Source organism: Diceros bicornis, chromosome 17 (genome assembly GCF_020826845.1).
Source record: "Diceros bicornis minor isolate mBicDic1 chromosome 17, mDicBic1.mat.cur, whole genome shotgun sequence".
Taxonomy (NCBI): Eukaryota; Metazoa; Chordata; class Mammalia; order Perissodactyla; family Rhinocerotidae; genus Diceros; species Diceros bicornis.
The window spans coordinates 62,165,785-62,188,629 of record NC_080756.1 but is presented as its reverse complement, the minus strand read 5'-3'; the positions used below and the strand labels follow the sequence as shown (position 1 = coordinate 62,188,629).

General features: G+C 46.6%; 1 protein-coding gene across 13 annotated transcripts in view; it reads left to right on the top strand.

Moving 5' to 3' along the window:
• The first annotated feature begins 1,934 nt into the window (after positions 1–1,934).
• Positions 1,935–22,845, top strand: part of MICAL3 (microtubule associated monooxygenase, calponin and LIM domain containing 3) — a 215,204-nt gene continuing 194,293 nt past the window's right edge. For 8 of the 13 annotated variants that reach the window (XM_058559169.1, XM_058559168.1, XM_058559165.1 and 5 more), the window contains exon 1: positions 1,947–2,017. The gene's annotated coding sequence lies outside the window, so the exon portion shown is untranslated. Of the gene's footprint in view, positions 2,018–22,845 lie in introns of all 13 variants that reach the window. The other 5 variants (XM_058559164.1, XM_058559163.1, XM_058559172.1 and 2 more) reach the window with 5 other exon arrangements.

Genomic DNA, 22,845 nt, shown 5'->3' with positions numbered 1-22,845 from the left:
GAGAATAATAATAGCACTTCGTAGAGTTGATATGAGGGTGAAATAAATACATGCAAAGCACTTCCAAACAGTACCGAGCACATAGTAAGCATTTAATAAATGTAAGCCACTGTTACTGCTGTTGTAAATGAATGAGAGAGGTAAATATGTCAATAAAAATTGCACATTGGGGTAGAAAATCAGAGTCAAGGGGAGGGGCACAGAGTAGAAACAGGAGATCTATACACTAGCAGCTTCTGGTAGTCAATCTGGGAAGGCTTCACGGAGGAACTGGACTTTCTAGAACTCTGAATAATAATTGGAAAACGAGTTGTTTGGCTGGGAAGTGGAGCTATTAGAAAGGGTATCCCAAACACCTGATACAATTTGAAGGAAGGTTGAGTGGGTGTAGGGTGACCAGATGATGGGAGGTTGAAAAGTTCTGAAAAAGGAAGGTGGAGTTGGTCTGAAGTTTGGTAGCCAAAATGTAGGCCCTCTTGGCTGTATAAAGCTCTAAAACAGAGCAGACTAGGCCCCCAAGGGATGTTTTCAAAGCCTGGAAGCTGACATGTAGCGTGACTGACAGCATAATTGGCCGTGCGTTGTCGAACAGCATGCTGCAGACTTCAGATAGGGACAGGCACTTGAGCAACTCTGGGGAGGACTGACCAAAGAGATTTGTTGCTGAAGGTGGGAGTTCTGGACAGTTCAACAGGCGAATGAATTATTAATTGAAGCTTTGTCTGATTATGTGGAGGAAGAAACAAGGAAGAGAAAGGGGTGACTCTTGGAAGAGTAGAAATTATGAGATCTTCAGAGCACAGGGTGAGGCTCTCCACACATAGAAGAACACTCTGCTTTGTAAGAGGAGAAACCCAAAAGGAATATTGAATTTGTCTTTACAAAAGGTGGGGTTGATGAGGGCCAGCCCGGTGGCCCAGTGGTTAAGTTTGGCTGTTCTGCTTCCGTGGCCTGGGTTAGGCTCCAGGCTCGGACCTACACCTCTCCACCATGGCCATGCTGTGGCAGCAGCCCAGGTATAAAGTAGAGGAAGACTGGCACAGATGTTAGCTCAGGGTGAATCTTCCTCAGAAAAAAAAATGGTGGAGTTGGTCTGATACTGTCTAAATAAACACTTTGGAGTCAGAGTCTACCTATTTCAACCAAAGTTCTTTAAGATGGAGGAGCATGCCCCAAATTGAAGAATATATGCAAATATTGCTAATTCCCTGCAAACGACTATCGGATCACAAAATAGAAGGACCATCACCGATCAAATTCTAATCCAATATTCTTATGCAACTGGATGAGGAAACTGAGGAGAAGAGATGGAGTAAGTTACTCAAAGTTACACACATATGTCTGGTTCAATTGTCTCCATATTTTCTTTTAGTTCTCTAATCCAAAAATTTGAGGATTCCCTAGTCTCTTTGTTTCCCATCTGGATAACATCAGGAAGAATATTCTAGTTTTGTTTTGTGGTGACTACTGAGCGCAACAAACACGTCCCCTTTAAACTCATCCTCTCTTGTCCCCTCGGTCGGGCTTTGATGTGCCCACCGTGTTTTCCCATTGGCCATTTCATGTGGCTCCTCGCCCCCTTCCAAGACTCTCAACCAATGAACTGCTCTCTTTCCCCTCCGGCCGGCTGTGTGGACTGTACCATAGGGGCCATGCGGGGAGGAAGAGGGGAGCAAGGGAGTGGCGACAGCGCATTTCTTCACCTCTTGCGTCTAACCACGAGATTCTGGCGGAGTCTGAGCCTGCAGAGAGAACGGCGCCCCTGAGGACCGGCGCGACGCGCCAGCTGCAGAGGCGCGCTGAGGTCTGTCGCCCCCGAGCCTGGGGTCCTGTGGTGGGGCCTCGAGGGCCGCAGCCCCGCCCTCCCATGTGCCCGCCCAGCCTCCGGCGGCGCCGCGGCTCGAGCTGCTGCCTAAGCTGTGCCCGCGGCGGACGCTGCGGGGCTGCCGGGCCCGGAGCGGGGCCTGGGTGGGCTACGCGGACGCCGGCGCCGGGGACACGTCAGCATGAGGCGGAGGTGAGGACAGGACTCGGGACCTGACCGGCCCCAACCGCCCGGCGGGGCCGCATCTCGCCCGCGCCGCGAGCACGGGGTGGCCCGGCGCCCAGCCGGCCCGGGCGGCGGCTCTGGAGCGGGTGGCCGCCGCGACCCGACCTGTGGCTGAAGACCTCCGGCCGGGGACCCGCCGCGGGCGCCCGGCGCCTCCTCCTGCGCCTCTTTCCAGCCCTTCCCCTCGCGGGGCCGGCGGGAAGCCCCTTCTGGCGCTTCCCGGCCCCGTCCTTGAGCTCCAGGGGTGGGCGTTCGGTCAGGGGCGGCCGCGGCCCGGAGTTCTGTGCAGTGGAGGCACGGCGGCGTGGACTGGGTGTCCTGCGGCGGCTTCGGGGCGGCGGCGAAGGTCTCGGGTCTTATCCGGGGTCCGAGGCCTGAGGATGGGTGCCCTACCCAGCCCCCGGGCCTGGGCCCCCACTCGAGCGGGGTATGGGCCCCTCCGTCGCCCCGTGCCCGCCGGATCCGGCCTCCGGGGGTAGAGCTGATCCTCAGTCCTTGGTGTGGAGTCTGGCGTGGCCGAGTGTGGGTTGCTCAGGTCGCTGTGGGCAGGTGGCCACAAGAGAACCCTGAAGTGCTTTTTCCTTTTATTTTCTGGTGATAGTGGTGGACTGGGTGAGGTGACGTCACTTATCTGTGAGCCACCCCCCTTTCTAACTGCCTTACAAGGTGATAGCGCTGTTGGAGGTCTGCGTGGTTCGCTGGAAATTCCTGGCTTAAAACTCACCTCCAGGAGCCCAGAACACAAGGAGGCTTGCCTGTGTTAGCGGAAGGCCAGGCGTGGTGATAGCCGTGGCTTTGCAGGTTCTGGCACGGATGGTAGACGGGTCACCACGGTTGTTTGCTGGGCCCCTCACGCAAGGCCTCTGTACCTCATCTTGTTAAGGGACGTTGCAGCCCTATATCTTGGCTGATTTTTCTCCAGAGTCTTAATTCAGGGAAAGCGTCTCCAGGAGTACAAACCACATTTGTGTTCTTTTAATGTTGATGTTTAACGTAGACATTAATTATGGTTTACATGAAGTGGGTTAAGGCAGAGGAATGGAGATGAATTGTGAATAGTGTCTTTTTTTTAAGGCATATTCCTTTTTTCTTTTTTAGTGGGATGTGGCTGGAGAGAATGGCATTTAAACATCAGAACACCAGTGTGTCTTTGGACCCATGTGACAGTTTGCTACGTAGACAATCATTTAGGATGGCGGCTTATACCCCAGCGGTGGGAATGAGTTGGTTTTATAGTGAGAAAGACATCTTATTTTGAATTGCTGCTGCCAGCAGGAAGGCTCTGCCCTCACATTACCTAGCCACACAGATGCCAGTTATTGTTGTGGCTGCTGTCTCATGTGAGCACACCTGTGAAGGGCTGTGAAGAGGATATCATAAATCCCATATTTGATTGTCAGGTGTACTGGGCACAGAAATTTGGGTCCAGTTGTTTTAGCCCTATAATGAGTTGTCCTTATGTTCCAGGTTTAAAAATTTTTTTAACTTTTTATTTTTTTTTAATTTATTTTATTTTTATTATGTTTTTTTTTTCTGTGAGGAAGATCAGCCCTGAGCTAACATCCATGCTAATCCTCCTCTTTTTGCTGAGGAAGACCGGCTCTGAGCTAACATCTATTGCCAATCCTCCTCCTTTTTTTTCCCCAAAGCCCCAGTAGATAGTTGTATGTCGTAGTTGCACATCCTTCTAGTTGCTGTATGTGGGACGCGGCCTCAGCATGGCCGGAGAAGTGGTGCGTCAGTGCGCGCCCGGAATCCGAACCCGGGCTGCCAGTAGCGGAGCGCGCACTTAACTGCTAAGCCACGGGGTGGGCCCTAAACTTTTTTGACAGTAGCACGGGTTAATTCCAGAATTATAGGGAACACGTGGTTTGGGTGTTCCTCTTGCAAAGACTCTTTAGGAACTTGGATCTGATTCTTAACCAAGACTCCTTTTTGTGTTTACAACACTAACCTTTGCAACGTCTAGAGCTTCACTACCAGATTGCAACTTTTTTCCCCACCTGGGATGTTTCCCTTTCAGTGAGGGCTTTTTCATGGTATTTCTAGATGTGAGAGAGAAAATGGGCTTTGGACTAATGTGTGTAAAGCACTTAGTGCAGTACTCGGCACACAGGACATCTTTAATAAACGTAGGTAAGGTTTTTTTTTCTCTTTGGGTTTGTGAGTCCTGTGGGTGATGGAGTTGGATGCAGTTTTGATTGCGTGCTCCCTTCTTAAGTTAGGAATATGAGTCCCCTCCTGGTCCTCTTCCCACCCCAACCTCTAGCTCTCATACTGAAAATTTTTTTTTTTTTTGTGAGGAAGGTCAGCCTTAAGCTAACATCCATGCCAATCCTCCTCTTTTTGCTGAGGAAGACTGACCCTGGGCTAACATCCGTGCCCATCTTCCTCCACGTTATGTGGGACGCCACCACAGCGTGGCCTGGCAAGCAATATATCGGTGGGCGCCCGGGATCCGAACTTGGGCCGCCAGCAGCGGATCGCGCGCACTTAATCACTACGCCACGGGGCCGGCCTCCGTACTGAAATTTTTATGGTAGGTTAAAAATGAAACTCACACCTTTGGACCTAGAAGTAAAAATCAAACAAGGAAAAATTGAGCTCTGTCTGGTTTGTGTGTTGCTTTTTTTCAGAAAGGATGGTGTCTGCCTTGGAAGAGGTCTTACACCACTCAGTGCAGAGGAGTAGATGGTCAGAGTTGACCCTTTCTTGCACCTGTTGAGTAGTCCTGTGGGTGAGGATTTTGGTCGTTGTTGGTTTAACATGTCCAAGTGGAACTGTAAACCTTTCCTGATTTCTCCTGGTACTGGCATCTGAGAAGTAGCCCAGGATGGGAAAGGCCTAACTAGCAGGCAGGGGCAGAGTCCTAGATTTGATGGGCTCTGCCTCTGAACTGGGCTTTGCAAGGAGCAGCGGTTTCCCGCCTCCTGCTTGTAGCAGGCTCCCTGTGAACAGATGAAAACACTATCAAGCCTAATGTTCTTGAACGAGTAAGAAACATCACTGGTTTATTTATGTCCCTTAATATTGGGTGTGACATTTTAATAATAATCATGCTCTGGATTTCCTTATTGCTTTTTCTTTGAACAGAAGTGAAAGCTCTTTCATAGCCTGTTATCTCATTGATTCTTGTGTCAGAGGTCATCAAAGTTTAGTACAGTATATTATTTCCATTTTATAGATGGAGGTGATCATTGTTCTAAGTTGCAAGTGTGTTGGTGTCTGAGCTGGACTTGAAATGGGTTTTCCTTCTTATATTACATTTTGTTTTTACTTTTGTAGAAAAAGGCCCTCTTTTGGGGGAACCTGAAGGACTTAAAGATACCAGACCATTGTGCTTTTTGATTACTAGAAAGCTAAGAATAGTTAACATTTATGGAGTGGTCATGTGTGGGAGCCTGTGCTAGGTGCTTTGTGTACATTCCTCCATTTATCCCTCACAACAGTGTACGAGGTAGGACTCATTCTTATCCCCAGTTTTACAGATGACCAACTAGGGTCCTGGGAGACCTCAGGTCAAGGGAGAGAGAGAAAGCAGGGCTGGCACTCAAACCTAGGCTGGTTCCAAAGCGTATGCCCTTCACCCTCATGCTTTAGTGGTGACTAAGGAGCAGACCTCAGAGTCCCTACCACCTGTTGCTGCTGCCTCCCTGGTGTGATGGGCTGTGGTTACACTGGGGCTTTATTCTTCATGGCAGAAGAGTTTTCACACCCTGAACTTTTCCCGTGCCAGAAGCATTCTTCTAGCCAGGTGGAGGATCATCACTTTAGGAAAAATTATCAGAGCTGAAAAAACATCTCTATTTGGAGAGTGCGAAGTATTTAATAAGACCAGACAGGGAGAATAGGGACCAAGAGGATCGAGGTGGATGTGGACAGAGGAATCTGTGATATTCTAACCTCGGGACATCCCAGTACGTAGGCTGTTTAACTTGAGCTGTGGGTTCAAATTGTAAACCTGGAGGCACAGCATTTGGGCTAAAATCTGTGCAGTAAATAAGGTCTCGGTTTCTCCTCTAGATGGCAAAGTTGAAAATCTGCTTCCTTTTTGGTCTTTAGCTTCCACAAATGATGCAGTACATGGTGGGAATGGTGGAGTATTGTTGGGAAGCGGTATTACCTAGTCTCTTAGTGGACTTCTCTTCCCCTCCGGTTGCCCCTTCTGCAGCTTTGGTTCCACTTTTCAAAATTCAGTGCTGATCCTATGGAGTTGGGTGAAGTGGTCGATGGTCCCAGGCTCTGAGGTGCGTGGGATACACCAGTGGACAGAACAACATCCCTGCCCCCGTGGGGCTCAGCTGTACATGACCTGCTGTTTTCTTGGCATGTGCTTTAGCTGTCTTTAGATAAAAAGGCTTATAGTCATCGTTATCAAGAAACTGGGGAGGGAGGACAGGGAAACTATGGCTCCAAACCCTGCAATTCATTGATTTTTTTTGTCACCGGCGAGTCAGAGTTTCACAGAGGAGAAAAAAATGTCACAACTTAAAAGACAGTGGTGATAATCAGATTAAAGGAGAAGAAGTAGGACTGTTGGTTTGTCCCTTGGTGAAAGGTGGAACAGGAGGGGGGCCGCTTCTGCTAAGTTGTAAGTTCTTTGGTTAGAACAGCTATGTCCCCTGCCTCCCTCTGCAGTGCCTGCTCCGCGTCTGTCACATAGAAGGAAGGAGCACACACGTGTTGGTGTGTGATTGAAAGCCAGGGAAGGAGTCTTTCTGCATTAGATAGGTCTCCAGAGATCTCTTTGATTGTATATCTAGTCAAGGATCTGGTCTGGTTAACTCTGGAAAGAGAGGGACAGCACGGCCAAGTGGTTAAGTAGTAGCTTTTATTGACTTTTCCTTACTGGTTTAAAATGAATAATAACTATGTAAAGGGCAAAATGAAACTTTGGTTGGTCCCAGCCTTGTCCTCTTTCCTGCCCTGCCTCTTTTCTGTTGCTGATTTAAACAAAGCATAGAGGAGGCTTGAGTCGGGGGAGGCTTTCCCTATGTCAGTGCTGGAGCTTGGAAAGAGAGGAGGAGCAGAGCAGTCCAGAGGGAAGGTCACGAGTAGGCGGTACCTACTCTTGGCAGCTGTGGCCCCCTGGTTACGACAGCAAACCTTCATCGCAGACTGTCCCCAGCCTCTAGAGGTCCCGAACTACACACCTCTCTGTGTCCCCCCCCCCCCCCCCGGCACTGCCTCCACCAGCAAAGCTGCCTTGTTGTGATTGAGAATTGTTGGTTTGTGAGTGGAAAAGAAGAGGCAGTGGGGAAAGTAGCTGTGATGATGATGATGTTAGCCATGATGGCAGCAGCAGGCACTTACAGACAGTTGACTCTGTGCTGGCTCTGTTCTGAGTGTCTGCATGTGTGAACTCAGTGCTCACAGCAGCCTGAGAGGGAGGTGCTGCCGTGATCCTGGCTTTAGACACGAGGAAGCCGGGGCACAGAGAGCTCATGACCTGAGCAAGTGGTGGGGTCAGGGCTCGGACTGGTTGTGCAGACCAGTTCAGGGCAGCTGGCTTGGGCAGCCTTACTCCTGTTAGGGTTATCTGCATCCTGGGCATCACCCCTTCCTCTCTTCCAGCCTCCCCTCCACCGTTTCACATTTTCCCCTCTTCACTTCTGAGTCGTCTGTCTGAAATGCTACAGGAGAGATGCATTTGGGTTAACTGGAGTATTCCCTTGAAGTTGGGGCGGAGTCGGAGGAGGTAATTCTGAAGGATGTAGAGAACACAGGCCCAGGTGGGCTTCCCAGAGGGGCACTTAGGACTGTGTATGGGTCTTCAGGGACCTGGGGGCTGGGTCGTGGGCTCTGGAGAGAGTGTTGATTACAGCTGTGCTCCAAGAAGAGGTGAGGAGCCCTTCCCCTTCCCTCCTCTTGTGCTTGGCCTAGGTCTCCCATTCCCAAGACCTGGAATGGGAGCGCAGCCCGTCATGGCCCTAGCTCAGCTACTTTATGGATGTTTTTTATTTTGTTTATTTGGTTAGTTTAGTTCTTTTAAACAAGCTAGTCTGAGATCCTACCTCTGAAACAGAACCTTTTACCCAGTTTGGTCATGACTGGTCAGTCATTTATTTCCCTGTGAAAAAGGAAAAGGAAGTATTTTAACTAGTGACATGGACATGTGTCAGTTTGTTCTAAAGTAGATAGCTTTTCCAAAAACCAGACTTGCAAAGGTAGGAAAAGAAAATCAACCTTCTGCCTTTGGCATTTTAAGCACCTTTAGGCTAGTGGGTCCTATGGACAGTTATATAATGATGGCTGTCACTTACGGAGTGTTCCCCTGGGCTAGACATGTGCTGAGTGCTCTGCACGCACGCGTCATTTCTGGTCTTCAGGGGAGTACTGTCTTCAGAGTACTGTCACTGCCGTTTACAACAGAAGAACTGTTGCAGAGAGGTGAAGGTTCGTAAACCCAGTAAGTTGCAAAGGCTGGATAACTCCAAATCCTGTGTGTTTACCTAGCTATAAGGTGAAATGTTGAGGGAGCTAAAGAAGAGGAACTGGGAAAGAAAAGGACGGGTGGGGCAGGGGAAAGAAGTTCCTGAGAGGGCAACTTGAATCAGCACCCAGGATGTGCTGCATGCTGTGGGCCTGGGCCTCAACCACCCTCAGGGAGCCAGGGAACAAAGAGGTTCTCTGAACCTGCGAGCTTTAGGTTACACACTGGGACTTTCTTTCAGCACACGTTTATCGAGCAGCTACTATATATAATGCATTTGCCAGATAATAAGACGTTGTCCACATGCAAGAGGTCACTGTATGTTGTATTTCTAGGGGAGGCAGACACAAATGCAGAAAACCATGGTGTGTTGTTATAAGTGATTTAACTGGCCAGGGAGCCCTGAACATGGAGTGGTAGGAAAATTTATATTAACTGGCAAAATATTTCTTCTTGATTTGGTTTTGTTAATTTCATTCACATAAGATTGAGAATTTCTAGAATTTACCTACCCCCTGTGCTGTCGTTTCTACAGTGTTTGTGTTTTTGCAAACAGAGGGTCACTTTGCAGCTCTCTCTGAGGACAAGCCCTGCACCTTGGTTGCAGGAAAGGCTGGGGCCACTCCCCTTCCCGAGGGCTGCCCTTAGACCCATCACAGCAGCTCTGTCGGGCTTGGTGCCCTTGTTCTTGCACAGTCACTGCTTGCTTGGAGTTACAGGTGCTCCGGGGGACCAGTGGCCCTTGCAAGAGGGGCGTGCTGCCCAGGTGTGCCCTTTCTAGGTGTTCCAGCAGGGATGGGAGCAGCCACGGGCATGGTGGTGCTGAACTGATGCTTTGGGAATTATATCAGACCACGTTACCTCTAACGCTCTTTTCTAACTCTAGGCCCGTGGCCCTGTGCCTGCAGGGACCACGGAATCTGGCGGTAGCCTTGTAGTGGTGTCTACCAGCCATCCCACTTCTCCATCTTCTGGAAGTATCTCTTTGTCATATGCTGTATTTCAAAGCTGATATATTGTGGGAAAAGGCCCAGTGGGACTTCTTGTTGCTGGGTATCCTTAGTGAGATACAGTTTTTGCTAGTATTCTAGCCTTTTATTTTATAAGACCTTTGGATCACTTTGATCAGGTCCATTCAAATAGAAATCACTTAAGTCTCCTGAAAATGAGTTAAGCACCTTCTGACCTCTGCTTCCTGCTTTATTAATTGAATTGACTCTGTTTGGTAATAACATTTAGGACCCTTTCACATGCTGCAAATGACAAGTTCTCTCTGTCCAGGACTAGTGACCCCAGAGAAGGGTTCATCACCTTCAAGCTATCCCTCACTTTAAACAAACTTGATATATGGAAATGTGGATTGACCTCCGGAATATAATAGTGTGTCTCTGTACTTCTTGGCTTAAATTTAGTTCTTCACAGTAAAGGAATTTTGCAACAGAATTCCTTCTCTCGGGATTTAAAATTTTGCTTTCCTGTATACAACTTTTTCAGGCAGTCTGATTATCCAGCACTGGTAGAAATGACTGCCTGTCACTTTCACCTGCCTTGCCCTCTCTGTCCTCCACCATATGTGCAGCCTCAGAGCCACAGGTGTTACTGGGCTTTGCCTTTACAGGCTTCCAGGCCTATCATCGGGCTTGCTGGTGTGCAGACACAACCGGGTGCTGTTGTGGTGCTGTCGGTCAGGGTATGTCCTGGCAGTGCCCGGCCAGCCAGCCTTTGCTCGTGCAGTATTCATTTGCACCCCAGGGATAGTCTGGACCATCTCCGTCTGTGCTTCTCACTCTGCTCCACGTGCAGTAGCTTTCCTTCATGCTTGTCTCCAGGCTGTTTCTGCAGGCTTTTGTGAGGTCCAGGTGCTTGGGCATAGGCAACAGGCAGGAAAATCCGGGGTGGAGTAGAGATTGTTCCCTGCGAGTAAAGGAGGTCAAGAGATTTGGCTAAAAACCTAACTTATATTGCGGCATGGGAAAGATGGGAAGGGAATGAATTTATTAGGAGTCTGCTTTATAAATCCACTGAGTGATGTAATCTCCTTTAATCCTTACAGCAATCTTATGAAGTTAAGTATATGGTGCCCGCTTAGGTTGGGAAACATGAGGCTCAGTGAGGTTAAATGACTTGCCTGAGCTCTCGCAGCTGGTAAGTGGTGGAGCTAAATTAGATTTAAAAACCCAAAATGTGTAGTGGTTAAGAGCATGAACTCTGGAGCTAGACTGTACTGCACCATTTACTAGGGTGGGCCCGTGGCATGTTCTCTAACCTCCTTGGACCTCAGTCTCTTCATTTGTGCCATGGCGTGACACTCCTGTTGACTTTGCGTAGTCGTAAGCATTTAGAGTTCTGCCAGGTGCTTGAGGAGCGCTCAGTGAGCGCCCTGGGTGAGCTAGTACTGTCATGGACGCTGCGTAGGACACTTGGCGTGGACTGCTGAGACTTGGGGTTTCCTCTCCTCCAGGGACAGTCACCAGGGGAGCACGTGTGGTCCACGCTTACCCTCAGATGCTCCCCCTTCAGCTCTTACACTCTCTCTTTACTCCCCGCCTCATCCCTGGCTCTGCGTTGTTTTTCTTATTGCCCTGGCTCTTTAGACTTCCTGGAATAATTTGTTCCTTAATTTGTCATTTGCTGGGCCCTCCCTCCATTTATTGCACTGTACTGGGTATTAGGGCAGAGTGCGGGTTCGTAGAGATAGATGACCTTGTCTCTGCTCAGGAACCTATCTGCTTCAGGAGATACAATATGAGTGTACAAAATGGTTGGATAAGGGGCGAGAAAAGCAATGAAATACCAAAATGGCACAGATGGTGACTCCAGTGTTTGGGGAAGACAAGGACAATAAACTGTTACTTTTTGAGAATTCATTATATGCCAAGCATGGGTTTAGATGCTTTACATGCACTGTCAGCCCTGCAAGTGAGGTGATGCTGTCCTATCCTGCTTCACAGATGAGGACCCAGAGACGTCAGCGTCTTGTGCAAGGGCATGCAGCACACGAGTGAGAGCAGCCTGGGGCTTGGACCCTAGTCCATGCTGGCTCCACGGGCCTTTGTAGACTGAGTCCCAGGTCATCGGTAGGATTGTCTAGGTGAGATGAAGGGGTGGTGGCGTGAGCAAAGTTTAGGATTGAGAGTGAGCATGATGTGTTCAGGGCCAGTGAGACACCAGGCTGGCCGGGTTGGAGTTGAGTTCAGTATTTATGGACTGCTGTGCCAGGTTCTGTCTGGGTGTTGGGAGATGAGTAAGACGTGTTCCTTGCCCTCTGGAATTTTACTGTAGCTGGGGAGACAGACACACAAATAGATGATTTCAGTGTAGTGGGGTAAGAGCTGTGCTGAGGGTAAGTATAGGGTGCTGAGGAGCAGAGGAGAGGGAACTGGGAAGTGCTCCCGGAGTCTTGAAAAGTAAGTTAATGGTAAGTTACACTTGAAGGCAAGGTGAGTTTTCTAAAAGGCAGAACAGCATGAACAAAGGCATGGCCCTGTCGGCTTTTCTTCTAAAAGCAAGTTTATGCACCTGGTGATGGATGCCAGGGTACAGTGTGAAGTGTATAGGCAACAGGGAGTTCATCAGAGGTGTCCGAACACAACAAAAGCACGGAAGTAGTGTTTTATGTCGATTAATCTGGTGGAGGCAGGAGAGATGAAAGTCAAGACCAGCTATCGGAGGGGTCAGCGAACTTTTTCTGTAAAGGGCCAGGAAGTGAATATTTTAGGTTTCAGTGGGCCATATGGTCTCTGATGCAAGTGCTCAGCTCTGCTGTTGCAGCCATAGACAGTTGGTAAACGAATGGGTGTGGCTGTGTTCCAATAAAGCTTTTATTTATGGCCTCCTAAATTTGAATTTCATATAATTCTCACATGTCATGAAATAGTCTTCTGTAGGTTTTTTTCTCCCAGCCATTAAAAAATGTAAAAACTGTTTTTCACTTGCAGGTTGCATTTGACCCACAGGTCGTGGTTTGCCCACCGCTGAGCGACTGGTAATAATTCAGGTGTGACATGACAAGGAACTGGAGCAGGATGTTGGTGATGGAAAGAGAGAGGAAGGACTGGACGCCAGAGACACTTGGGAAAGAGGACACTGATTAGACAGAGGAGATAGGGAGGGAAGAGCCCCGGCGAACGCTGAGGTTCCACATGCGGTGCCTCCCCGGGCCCCTTGTGGTCAAACTGGTCTTGTTTTCCATTGCCAAGAATGTGACTTAATTCTGGAGAAAAACCCAGAGAACATGACTTGATTCTAGAGGAAAACCCAGAGGTAGCTGGTGCTCCCAGACCTCTCTCAGCGTTGTTAATTGTTCCAGTTGTGTCCCTGTGAGTGTCACTGTGCTGGCCACCTTTGCTGCCTTGGCCTCCAGGTGTGTGAGGCAGGAATTGGCTGCTGCTGTAACTGGGACAGCCTGTCCACCATTTGTTGGGGCACAGGTAAAGTTCATTTTTTGGATAATTCTTTATTTTGATAAAAATTCAAATTTACAGAGGAGTTGCAAGAGCAGTACTGGGAGCTCGCTTGTACCTGTTATCTAGATTTATTAATTAGATTTTATTAATTGTTTATATTTTGCTCCATTTGCTTTGTCATTTTCCCCTGACTCATATATATGTATTTTTTTCTGACCCATTTGAAAGTTGGGAGACATTGTGCCCCTTTTACTCCTAAATACTTCAATGTAGATTTATCAAGAATAAGGATATCCTCTTCCACCACCACAGTACAGTGGTAAACATCATGAAACTTAACTTTGGTACAATACTATTTTCTAATTGTTTTTGAACCTAGCACCCCTCTGATAGCTGTTACTTGGAGATTACCTGTCACTTGTAAGTAGTGCTGCTGCTGTTCCCTTTAACAGAGCCATAGACACGTCTCTGGGACCTGTGCTCCCAGCAGCAGCAGTTCTCCAGCACCCATGCTGGGGCAGCTCTGTGGGGTGTGGAGGCCCAGCAGTACCCAAAGGAGAAGCAACTCCCAGGGCTGAAGAAGCCTTCCTGATCTTGAGCTTCTAAGCTGCCAGAGGGCAGGCACTGTGTTTTTTCTTCTAAGAGCTCCTGCCTCCCTGCTGCCTTTGAGAAAGTTAATCTCCTCAGTGGAATAGCAGCCACAGCACCCAAGATCTCAGTTATAGTTACAAACATGTTCTTACTTTTACCTTTCCTCTCCTCCACTGCGTCTCAGCTGATGGAAAATGATGCTTCTAAGATTGATTCTTCCCACACTTGATTGGAAAATAAAATGGAATTAAATTGGAGTAATTTATTTTGGAAATAAAATGAGAGGAAAAGGTATCCTACCATTTCTGACTTAGGGCAAAAAGGGATGTTCTTTTTGCTACTTTAAAAGACAAACTGGGGGATGGCCCCATGGCGTAGTGGTTAAGTGTGTGCGCTCCGCTGCTGGTGGCCCGGGTTTGGATTCCGGGCGCACACCGACGCACTGCTTGTCAGGCCATGCTGTGGCGGCGTCCCATATAAAGTGGAAGAAGATGGGCATGGATGTTAGCCCAGGGCCAGTCTTCCTCAGCAAAAAGAGGAGGATTGGCATGGATGTTAGCTCAGGGCTGATCTGCCTCACAAAAAAACAAAAAAAAAAGACTGAAACTAGAAATAGGGAAGTCTAATGCATGTTCTTTAATTCCTTATGAGTAGCTGTAACTTGCTTAGTTCCATAGGAACTGTGGGAAAAGGAATCTGGAAATTCTGCACCTGATGAGAAAGGAGTATAGGGAAGGCTCTTTTCTTTGTGTGAAGTGGGCAACTCGCTGCATTTGCTAAGTTCTCTGTGACTTTGCTAAGTTCTCTGTGACTTAACTAAATGCTTGGTCTTTGCCTTAAGCCTGTGTTAAGCCTGTGTAGATGGGATTGGGACCCTTCTCTGTGTTCAGTCGTTATTGACTGTTTGAGAGCCCGTTTTGTGATCTGGGACATCTGAAATCCAAGAGTAGGTCCTCAGTGTCTTAGATCTGGGAGGCCCTGTGCTGGGCGTGGGAGGGGTGGGTGGGTCACAGAGGAGATTAAAGGTGCCAGGTGCCTCTGCGTTCCCTGACCTCCCAGCGCAGATGAGGACACCTTGGGTCAGCTGCTGCTGTGCGGTGAGCCCAAGGGAGGCAATTAATGGTTCTGGGTCACGGTGTTGCCATTTTTAAAGTAGGGAGATGTTGGCTGTCAACCAGCTTAAAGGGACATACTGGAGATAAAAATGAGTATAAAATTTGTGTATGTGCTTGGAAACAAGATACAAGTACCGTTTACATGCTGATGTTTTCATCGGCGCACCCTTAACACAGACAGAGGCACTGGCTTAGGGGAGCTGGTGGGCAGTTGTCAGAACCTGCCCTGACGGGATCTGCTTGTCTTCCTTGTGGTTAATGGAACCCACAAAGGCAAGGCAGATAGATTCAGTAAATGTACACCTAAAGGTTACAGGGACAGACAAGGAGAGTAGAGGTCACGGGCTCTGTCTCAGAGTTCACAGTTCATTTTGGGAGTCAAGATAAGTAACAAGAGCAGCCAGTGGATAACAGTCAGATACAGAGAATCAAGTACAAGCCGTGCATGTGTGTTCTGCTGCTCAAAAGGCAGTGGTGACTACTCTGCTTGCTCCCTCTGCTCCAGCTTGTCTGGCTGCCTTACTGTTCCTCATACACTCCAGGCATGCCCTGCCTCAGGACCTTTGCACAGACGGTTCTGTCTCCCTGAAACACTTTTCCCTAAGATACTACATGGTTAACACCCTGAGCCCCTGCATGTCTTTGCTTTTTTTTTTTTTTTTGTGAGGAAGATCAGCCCTGAGCTAACATCCATGCCAATCCTCCTCTTTTTGCTGAGGAAGACTGGCTCTGAGCTAACATCTATTGCCAGTCCTCCTCCTCTTTTTCCCCAAAGCCCCAGTAGATAGTTGTATGTCATAGCTGCACATCCTTCTAGTTGCTGTATGTGGGACGCAGCCTCAGCATGGCTGGAGAAGTGGTGTGTCGGTGTGTGCCCGGGATCCGAACCTGGGCCGCCAGTAGCAGAGCGTGCGCACTTAACCACTAAGCCACGGGGCCGGCCCTGCATGTCTTTGCTTAAATGTTACGTTCTCCATGAAAGATATTCACGCCACCTGGTTTAAAATTTCACTGTGTTGCCTTCCCCCCTGTACTCCTAATTCTTTTTATCCTGCTCTACTTTTTCCATTTTTCCAGAGAATTGACCACCCTCCAGCTGCTTACTTACGTTTCTTGAGAGACGTAGTAGCCTGGGAACTGGGGCCAGACCCCTTGAGCGAAAGTCTCACCACCTGCTGCTTGTGTGACCTTGGGTAGATTATTTAACCACGTTAGTCTCAGTTTCCTCACTTGTAAGAATAATACCTCTTACATAAAAATAAGAATTTATATGAGGATTAAATTTTTATGAAGATTTTCAGCCATTATTAAATGAATTAATATTTACAAACTGCTTAGCATAACACCTGACATGGAGTAAGCGCTATATGAGTGTTTGATAAATAAAGCTTTTATTGTCTGTTTCCTCCCACTCACATGGAAGCTTCGTGAGGTCAGAAAGCTGTATCTGCTTTGTTCTCTAATATAATCCTAGCATATAGAACAGGTCCTGGCACTAAACAGGCAGTAAGTCCGTGGGGAGCGAATGAGGAGGCTGTGGGTGAGCTGGTCTGGAGAGGGGACCAGTGGGGTGTGGTCAGTGCTGTGGATGGCAGAGCCCCACCTGGGTTCCCCTCCCAGCTCCACACTCAGTGGCTGTGTCACCTTGGACCCGTGTCTTAATCTCTCCAAGTCCTAGGCTCTTGCCTCCCTCGTCGAGTTGTTAGAAGAATTGGATGCAGTTATGCGCAACAAGTGACCGGCGCAGGGCTGGCGCAGTGCCGGCCTGGCTGGTGGCAGGTGCTCGGGAGTGCCAGTTCTTCTCCTTCCCCACACCCCAGGCAGAGTAAGTCAGTGAAGGGAGCCGGCTGGGGGGGAGCAGGGCAATCCTGAGTCCAGGTGTAGAGAGAGGGTCAAAACAAGGTGTTAGGTAGGGACATGACCGTCCCAGGTGAGCTTGACAGAGGGGTTAGTGAGAAGGTACTGTTCATTGTCAAACTTGGATGCTAAGATGAAGGGTTTAGATTTTTTTCCCCTAACTTTATTTTGATATAATTTCAGAAAAGTGCAAGAATAGTGCAAGGAACTCTTGTTGACCCTTTGGCAGGAACCACCAGTTGTTTTCACGTTGCCCTGTTTGCTTTTTCATGTTTTTTCCTTCTCTCTGTATGAATTAGAGACATTTAACTCCTAATGTTGACCCCAGAATACTTCAGTGTTTATTTCTGAGGTACAGGGATATGCTCTTAGATTTTGATAGGGGCCTTAGGTTCTCAAATGGGGAAGTGGCACCATGTGAACAGTACTTGGGAAGATGGGCTGGAGGCCTGAGGGCCCGCTGTTGGGCAGGGTGGAGTAATTTCCACTGGAGCATGGTGAGGACCAATTGGTGACCAGAGTGGGAAAAGGCTATAGAGCCATGAGTTTAGTGGAGTCTTGGGTGTGTGCTGCTCGGGACGGGGTGAAGACAGGACGAGGGGGCAGGAGGTCTTACATGTGAGGACACTGCTTCGGGGGAGGAGAGCAGCATGCATAATCTGAAAAAGCCAGTTCAGTTTTATTCTGTTCTTGGGAAATGAAACATCACTGCTCCTTTATTCATAGTACAGTCTACGGAAGATAAGGTCCGCCAGATCCTGACTGATGCGGATGGAGTCTGTCTCCTGCTCCTAGAGGAACAGCCCTGACACACCTGTGTTGTCAGAGGCATAGACATGCAGTGTCACCTGAAGGAAGGACTCGGCTGATAACCGGGCATGTGCTCCAGGCTTTGTCCTGAAGATAGCAAGTAGAGAGGAGCATTCAGGTAGTCTGATGTAGATCCAGGAGTCATCTCTGACAAAAACAAGGTGGTATTGAGGGGGGAGGATGGTGGGAAGCCAAGGACTAAACCCAGCCTTGGAAAGGGGGCTCTCCAGGGAACCAAGGAGAGGGGGAAGACAAGAGAAGGGAGGGTAACAATAGCAATGTAAAAAGAAATAGAGTTAAGAAAGAGGACCCAAACTGAGCTAGGAGAGACCCAGGGAGGGAGTGAGTGAGCTCTCAGCTGTTCTCAGCACAGCCCAGCACCCGCTGGGGCACCTTCTTGGGCTCTGCGTTTTCCAGAGCGGAAGCCAGAGCTCACTAGCTTTAAAGGAGCATCCCGTGAATAATACCACCCAGGGTGCCAAACCAGATCAGACTGTTGAAGGATTTAAAATTAACCTCCCAGTGCCCAAGTGTTTTTGTGGAAGACATGCTTCAGGGAGAATTTATCAAAGAAGGTGTCTTACATTTGAGCTTATACTAAGTATTAAAGACGCCCCCCCCCCCTTTTTTTAAAGATAATGTGTTATATGGAAGATTGTGCTAGTCTCTCTAGCTTTCAGAATCCCCAGCTATAGGAAAATCTTGTTATAGGAGAGTCTTGATTCCCTCTGGAGTATCAGACTCTTAGGAGTGAAGTAACCACAGGATTATGCTTTGTTCCCACCAGCATGCATCGAGTACCTTTTGTGGACCAAACACTGGGAATGGAGTAGCCAACCACGGCCTCCCAGAGCCTGCTCAGACCTTGTCATTCAATTTTCAGGAATTTTGTGAATTGGTTGTTAAATAGAGCCATTATTAAAAATTTATTCTATAAACTTAAATTATATTAAAAACAAGGGTAATAAATACTCAAAACTCATCACTTCCTCATTGTTTGAGCATTAACTATGCTCTTACGTCTCTTGTATCCGTATGGTAGAAATACTATGTAATAGTGAATATGGAGCGTCTCTCCCCTGCTCTGTGTTCAGAGATGTCAAGTTAGTAGCTTGAAATTGGCCGTGGGGGGCGGTATTTATGCCACAGTGGGAGTATTTATGCCATGGAAACCAACAAATACTACAAATCGGGACTTGATTTACTGTTTTGTTCATTGTTTAATAAAGTGATGGAGAAAATGTTAACGTTTGCAGTTTAAACCTTAAGTGTTTTGTGTCTGTAGCCATTACATTATGAATAGCACAAAAAAATTGAGGAAATATTCTTCTAGTATTTGAAAACTAGGATCCAGTTTAGCAAAGAAGTTGCTCATATAATGTTTGATGTTCATCTTCCTTGTTTCTGTTTTATTTTACTGCTTAAAGTAAATGAAAATATTAACCAACATTCACTTATTTATCAGTTGAATCCATAGGTTGGCCGCAGATATGAGTTGGACAAAAATCCACGACAGTGTTCTGTGAGAATCAATTGGATAGCTGAAATTTACATTAAAGAGTATAACAAACTTTATTATTATATGTTGCTATATATTATTATACATATTTATTACTATATTGTATATTTTAGTCCTATTGTATGCTACACATCTTTTATGTCAGTAAAATTTATAATACATGTATGTACACATAACTGCACGAACATATTTTTGGAGAACAGGTTGTTAAGCATTTACCAGCACACCACCATAGTGAGTTAAACAAACACTGCCTTCACGGAGTTCTCAGTTTAGTTAATAGATAAATAATCACAGAGATACCTAATGTGTGGAGGGCACGGAGGAAGGACCGTGTAGAGTCCAGTGGAAGTGTGTGACAAGGCACTTAACCTGGGCTGGAGGGGAGTCTGGGAAGGCGTCCCAGGGGAAATGGTCCTTACAGTGAGCACAGACTGCGAGTGGGTGGGAGTGCCTCTGGGTGGGGCCGGGAGGAGGTCTGCAGGCGTGAGGAGCCAACAAGCAGTTCCCGTGACTGGAGCGTAATGAGGAGCGCGAAGGAGCTGGGAGTTCCGGAAAGAAAGGTGGGCTTGGGCCAGTTGTGTGGGTGCGTGCTGTAGGTCATGCGAAGGTCGTGTTAACAATCTAAAGATTCTGCTTTTAGGTGGGCTGGCCATTCAGTTGCCACAGACTATTAAAGGCAGTTCCGTTCCCATTTGGCCACCTAGATGTGGCTTCAGAAAAGAGGTGTTAATAAGATTTTTGTAAAGTAAATACTTAAATTTGACAAATATGAATTATCCACTTACTGTGTGCGGGACTTAGTGCTAATGGTTTTCAAGGAGACATAAGTTGTTGACATTGTCCTTGCCCGCTAGGAATGTATTTTGTGGTGGGGGAGCCGGATATACGTATGGTCAACTGCCTGTAAGGTGGCTTTGAACAAAATGCTGTGGAGGAAGCAATTAATTCTGATTGCAGGGTGGAGAAGGCCGTATGGACAAGGCAGGATAGTAGTTTACAATAATTCACCTGGGGGACCCCGGAAGAGTACCCCACTTTTGACCAGAGGCCCTGATTGTCTTTGTTTCTTGATTTATCCCCATCATCTGCTGCTCTGAAGTCTCTGATTATTTCATGAATGCTAATTCTGCTGGAGACCAGACTGCTGGAGAGGGACCATGTCCCACACTTCCCTCCCCTTCCTTGTGGCACCTGACCAGGAGCTGACGTTACGTGCTGTCAGAAATATTTTGTTGTTGTTTTTTATATCCATCAGCAAAGCATCACAGAATCCAGGTTTAGAAGATCCTTTAGACAGAGAATATCAGCCTAATGCTTCAGGGTGTACTGGGCTGGGAGAGGTGCTAAAGAAGCCCCCGTCTCCTCTGGGCTGGGACTGTCCCGCAGAAGTCACTAGATGCAGTGGGGAATTCCTGTGGTGAAATCTTTGGTAAAAAGACTCCACACTTGAGTTTTCTTGATTTTACCAACATTTACTGAGTCCCTACTGTGTGCCAGGCTCTGTGTTACTTATGAGGCTACAGTGACACATAAGATATAGTTACTGCTCTCAGTTGTTTTCTTTTTTTATATATATATATTTTTTTATTGATGTTTTAATAGTTTTTAACATTGTGAAATTTTGGGTTGTACATTTTTGTTTGTCCTTCACCATATATATGTCTCCCTTCACCCCTTGTGCCCACCCCCCACCCACATTGCCCCTGGTAACCACAATACAGTTTTCTCTGTCCATGTGTTGGTTTATATTCCACATATGAGTGAGATCATACAGTGTTTGTCGTTCTCTTTCTGGCTTATTTCACTTAACATAATACCCTCCAGGCCCGTCCATGTTGTTACAAATGGGACGATTTTGTCTTTTTTTTATGGCTGAGTAGTATTCCGTTGTATATATATATCGCATCTTCTTGATCCAGTCATCAGTCGAGGGACACTTAGGTTGCTTCCACTTCTTGGCTATAGTGAATAATGCTGCAACGAACATAGGGGTGCATAAGCCTCTTAGGATTGTTGATTTCAGGTTCGTTGGATAGATTCCCAGTAGTGGAATAGCTGGATCATAGGGTATTTCTATTTTTAATTCTTTGAAGAATCTCCATACCGTTTTCCATAGAGGCTGCACCAGTTTGCATTCCCACCAGCTGTGTATGAGGGTTCCTTGTTTCTCCACATCCTCTCCAACATTTGTTGTTTTTTGTCTTGGTGATTATAGCCATTCTAACGGGCGTGAGGTGATATCTTAGTGTTGTTTTGATTTGCATTTCCCTGATGATTAGTGATGTTGAACCTCTTTTCGTGTGCCTATTGGCCATCTGTATATCTTCTTTGGAGAAGTGTCTGTTCATTTCCTCTGCCCGTTTTTTGATTGGGTTGTTTTTTTTTTTTTTTGTTAGTTGTGTGAGTTCTTTATATATTATGGAGATTAACCTCTTGTCACATATATGTTGCGCAAATATTTGCTCCCAGCTGGTGTGTTGTCTGTTCATCTTGATTCTGGTTTCTTTTGTCTTGTAGAAGCACTTTAATCAGATTCAAGTCCCACTTGTTTATTTTTTCTTTAGTTTCCCTAGTCTGGGTAGGCGTGTCATCCAAAAAGATTCCTTTAGACCAATGTCAAATAGTGTGTTGCCTATATTTTCTTCTATGAGTTTTATAGTTTCAGGTCTCACCTTCAGGTCTTTGATCCGTTTTGAGTTAATTTTTGTGAATGGCGATAGCAGATGGTCCACTTTCATTCTTTTGCGTGTGACTGTTCAGTTTCCCCAACACCATTTATTGAAGAGACTTTCCTTTCTCCATTGTATGTTCTTAGCTCCTTTGTCGAAAATTAGCTGTCCGTATATGTGTGGTTTTATTTCTGGGCTTTCAATTCTGTTCCATTGATCTGTGTGTCTGCTTTTGTACCAGTACCATGCTGTTTTGATTACTATTGATTTGTAGTATGTTCTGAAGTCAGGGATTGTGATGCCTCCAGCTTTGTTCTTTTTCTTAGGATCGCTTTAGCTATTCGGGGTCTTTTGTTACCCCATATGAATTTTAGTATTCTTTTTTCTCAGTTGTTTTCTTTTTAAACAGCTTTATTATATAATTCATGTACCATACAGTTCATTCATTTAAAGGGTACAATTCACTGGTTTTTAGTATATTCACAGAGTTGTACAACCATCAGCACAATCAATTATAGAACATTTTTATCATCCCCAAAAGAAACCCTGTACCCATAACATTCACTCTCCACTTCTCTCCAGCACCCCCCTCCTCAGCCCTGGGCAACCACTAATCTACTTTCTATCTCTTTAGGTTTGTTCTTCTGGACATGTCATGTGAATGGAATCATACACTATGTGGTCTTTTTTGTCTGGCTTCTTTCACTTAATATAATGTTTCAAAGTTCCTCCATGTTATAGCATGGATCAGAACTTCACTCCTTTTTGTGGCCAAATAATATTTCATTTTATGGATATACTACATTTTCTTTATGCTTTCAACAGTTGATGGACATTTCACTTTTGACTATTTTGAATAATGATGTTATGAACATTCATATACGAGTTTTTGTGTGGACATAAGTTTTCATTTCTCTTGTGTATATACATACCTAGGAGTGAAATTGCTGGGTAATGTGGTAACTCTACATTTAACATTTTGAGGAACTTCCAGACTATTTTCCACAGTGGCTGCATTTATTTTACATTCCCACTAGCGATGTGTGAGGGTTCCTATTTCTCCATATCTCACCAACACTTGTCTGTCTTTTTGGTTACAGCCATCTTAGTGGATGTGAAGTAGTATCTCATTGTGGTTTTAATTTGCATTTCTCAGATGCCTAATGATGTTGAGCATCTTTTCATGTGCTTATTGACCATTTGTATGTTTTCTTTGCAGCAATGTGTATTCAAATCCTTTGCCCATTAAAAAATTTGGGTTACTTTTTATTATTAAATTGTAAGAGTTCTTTATATATTTTGGATACAAAGTCCTTATCAGATACATAATTTGCAAATATTTTGTCCCATTCTGTGGGTTGTCTTTTCACTTTTTGTGTGTGTGTGTGTGTG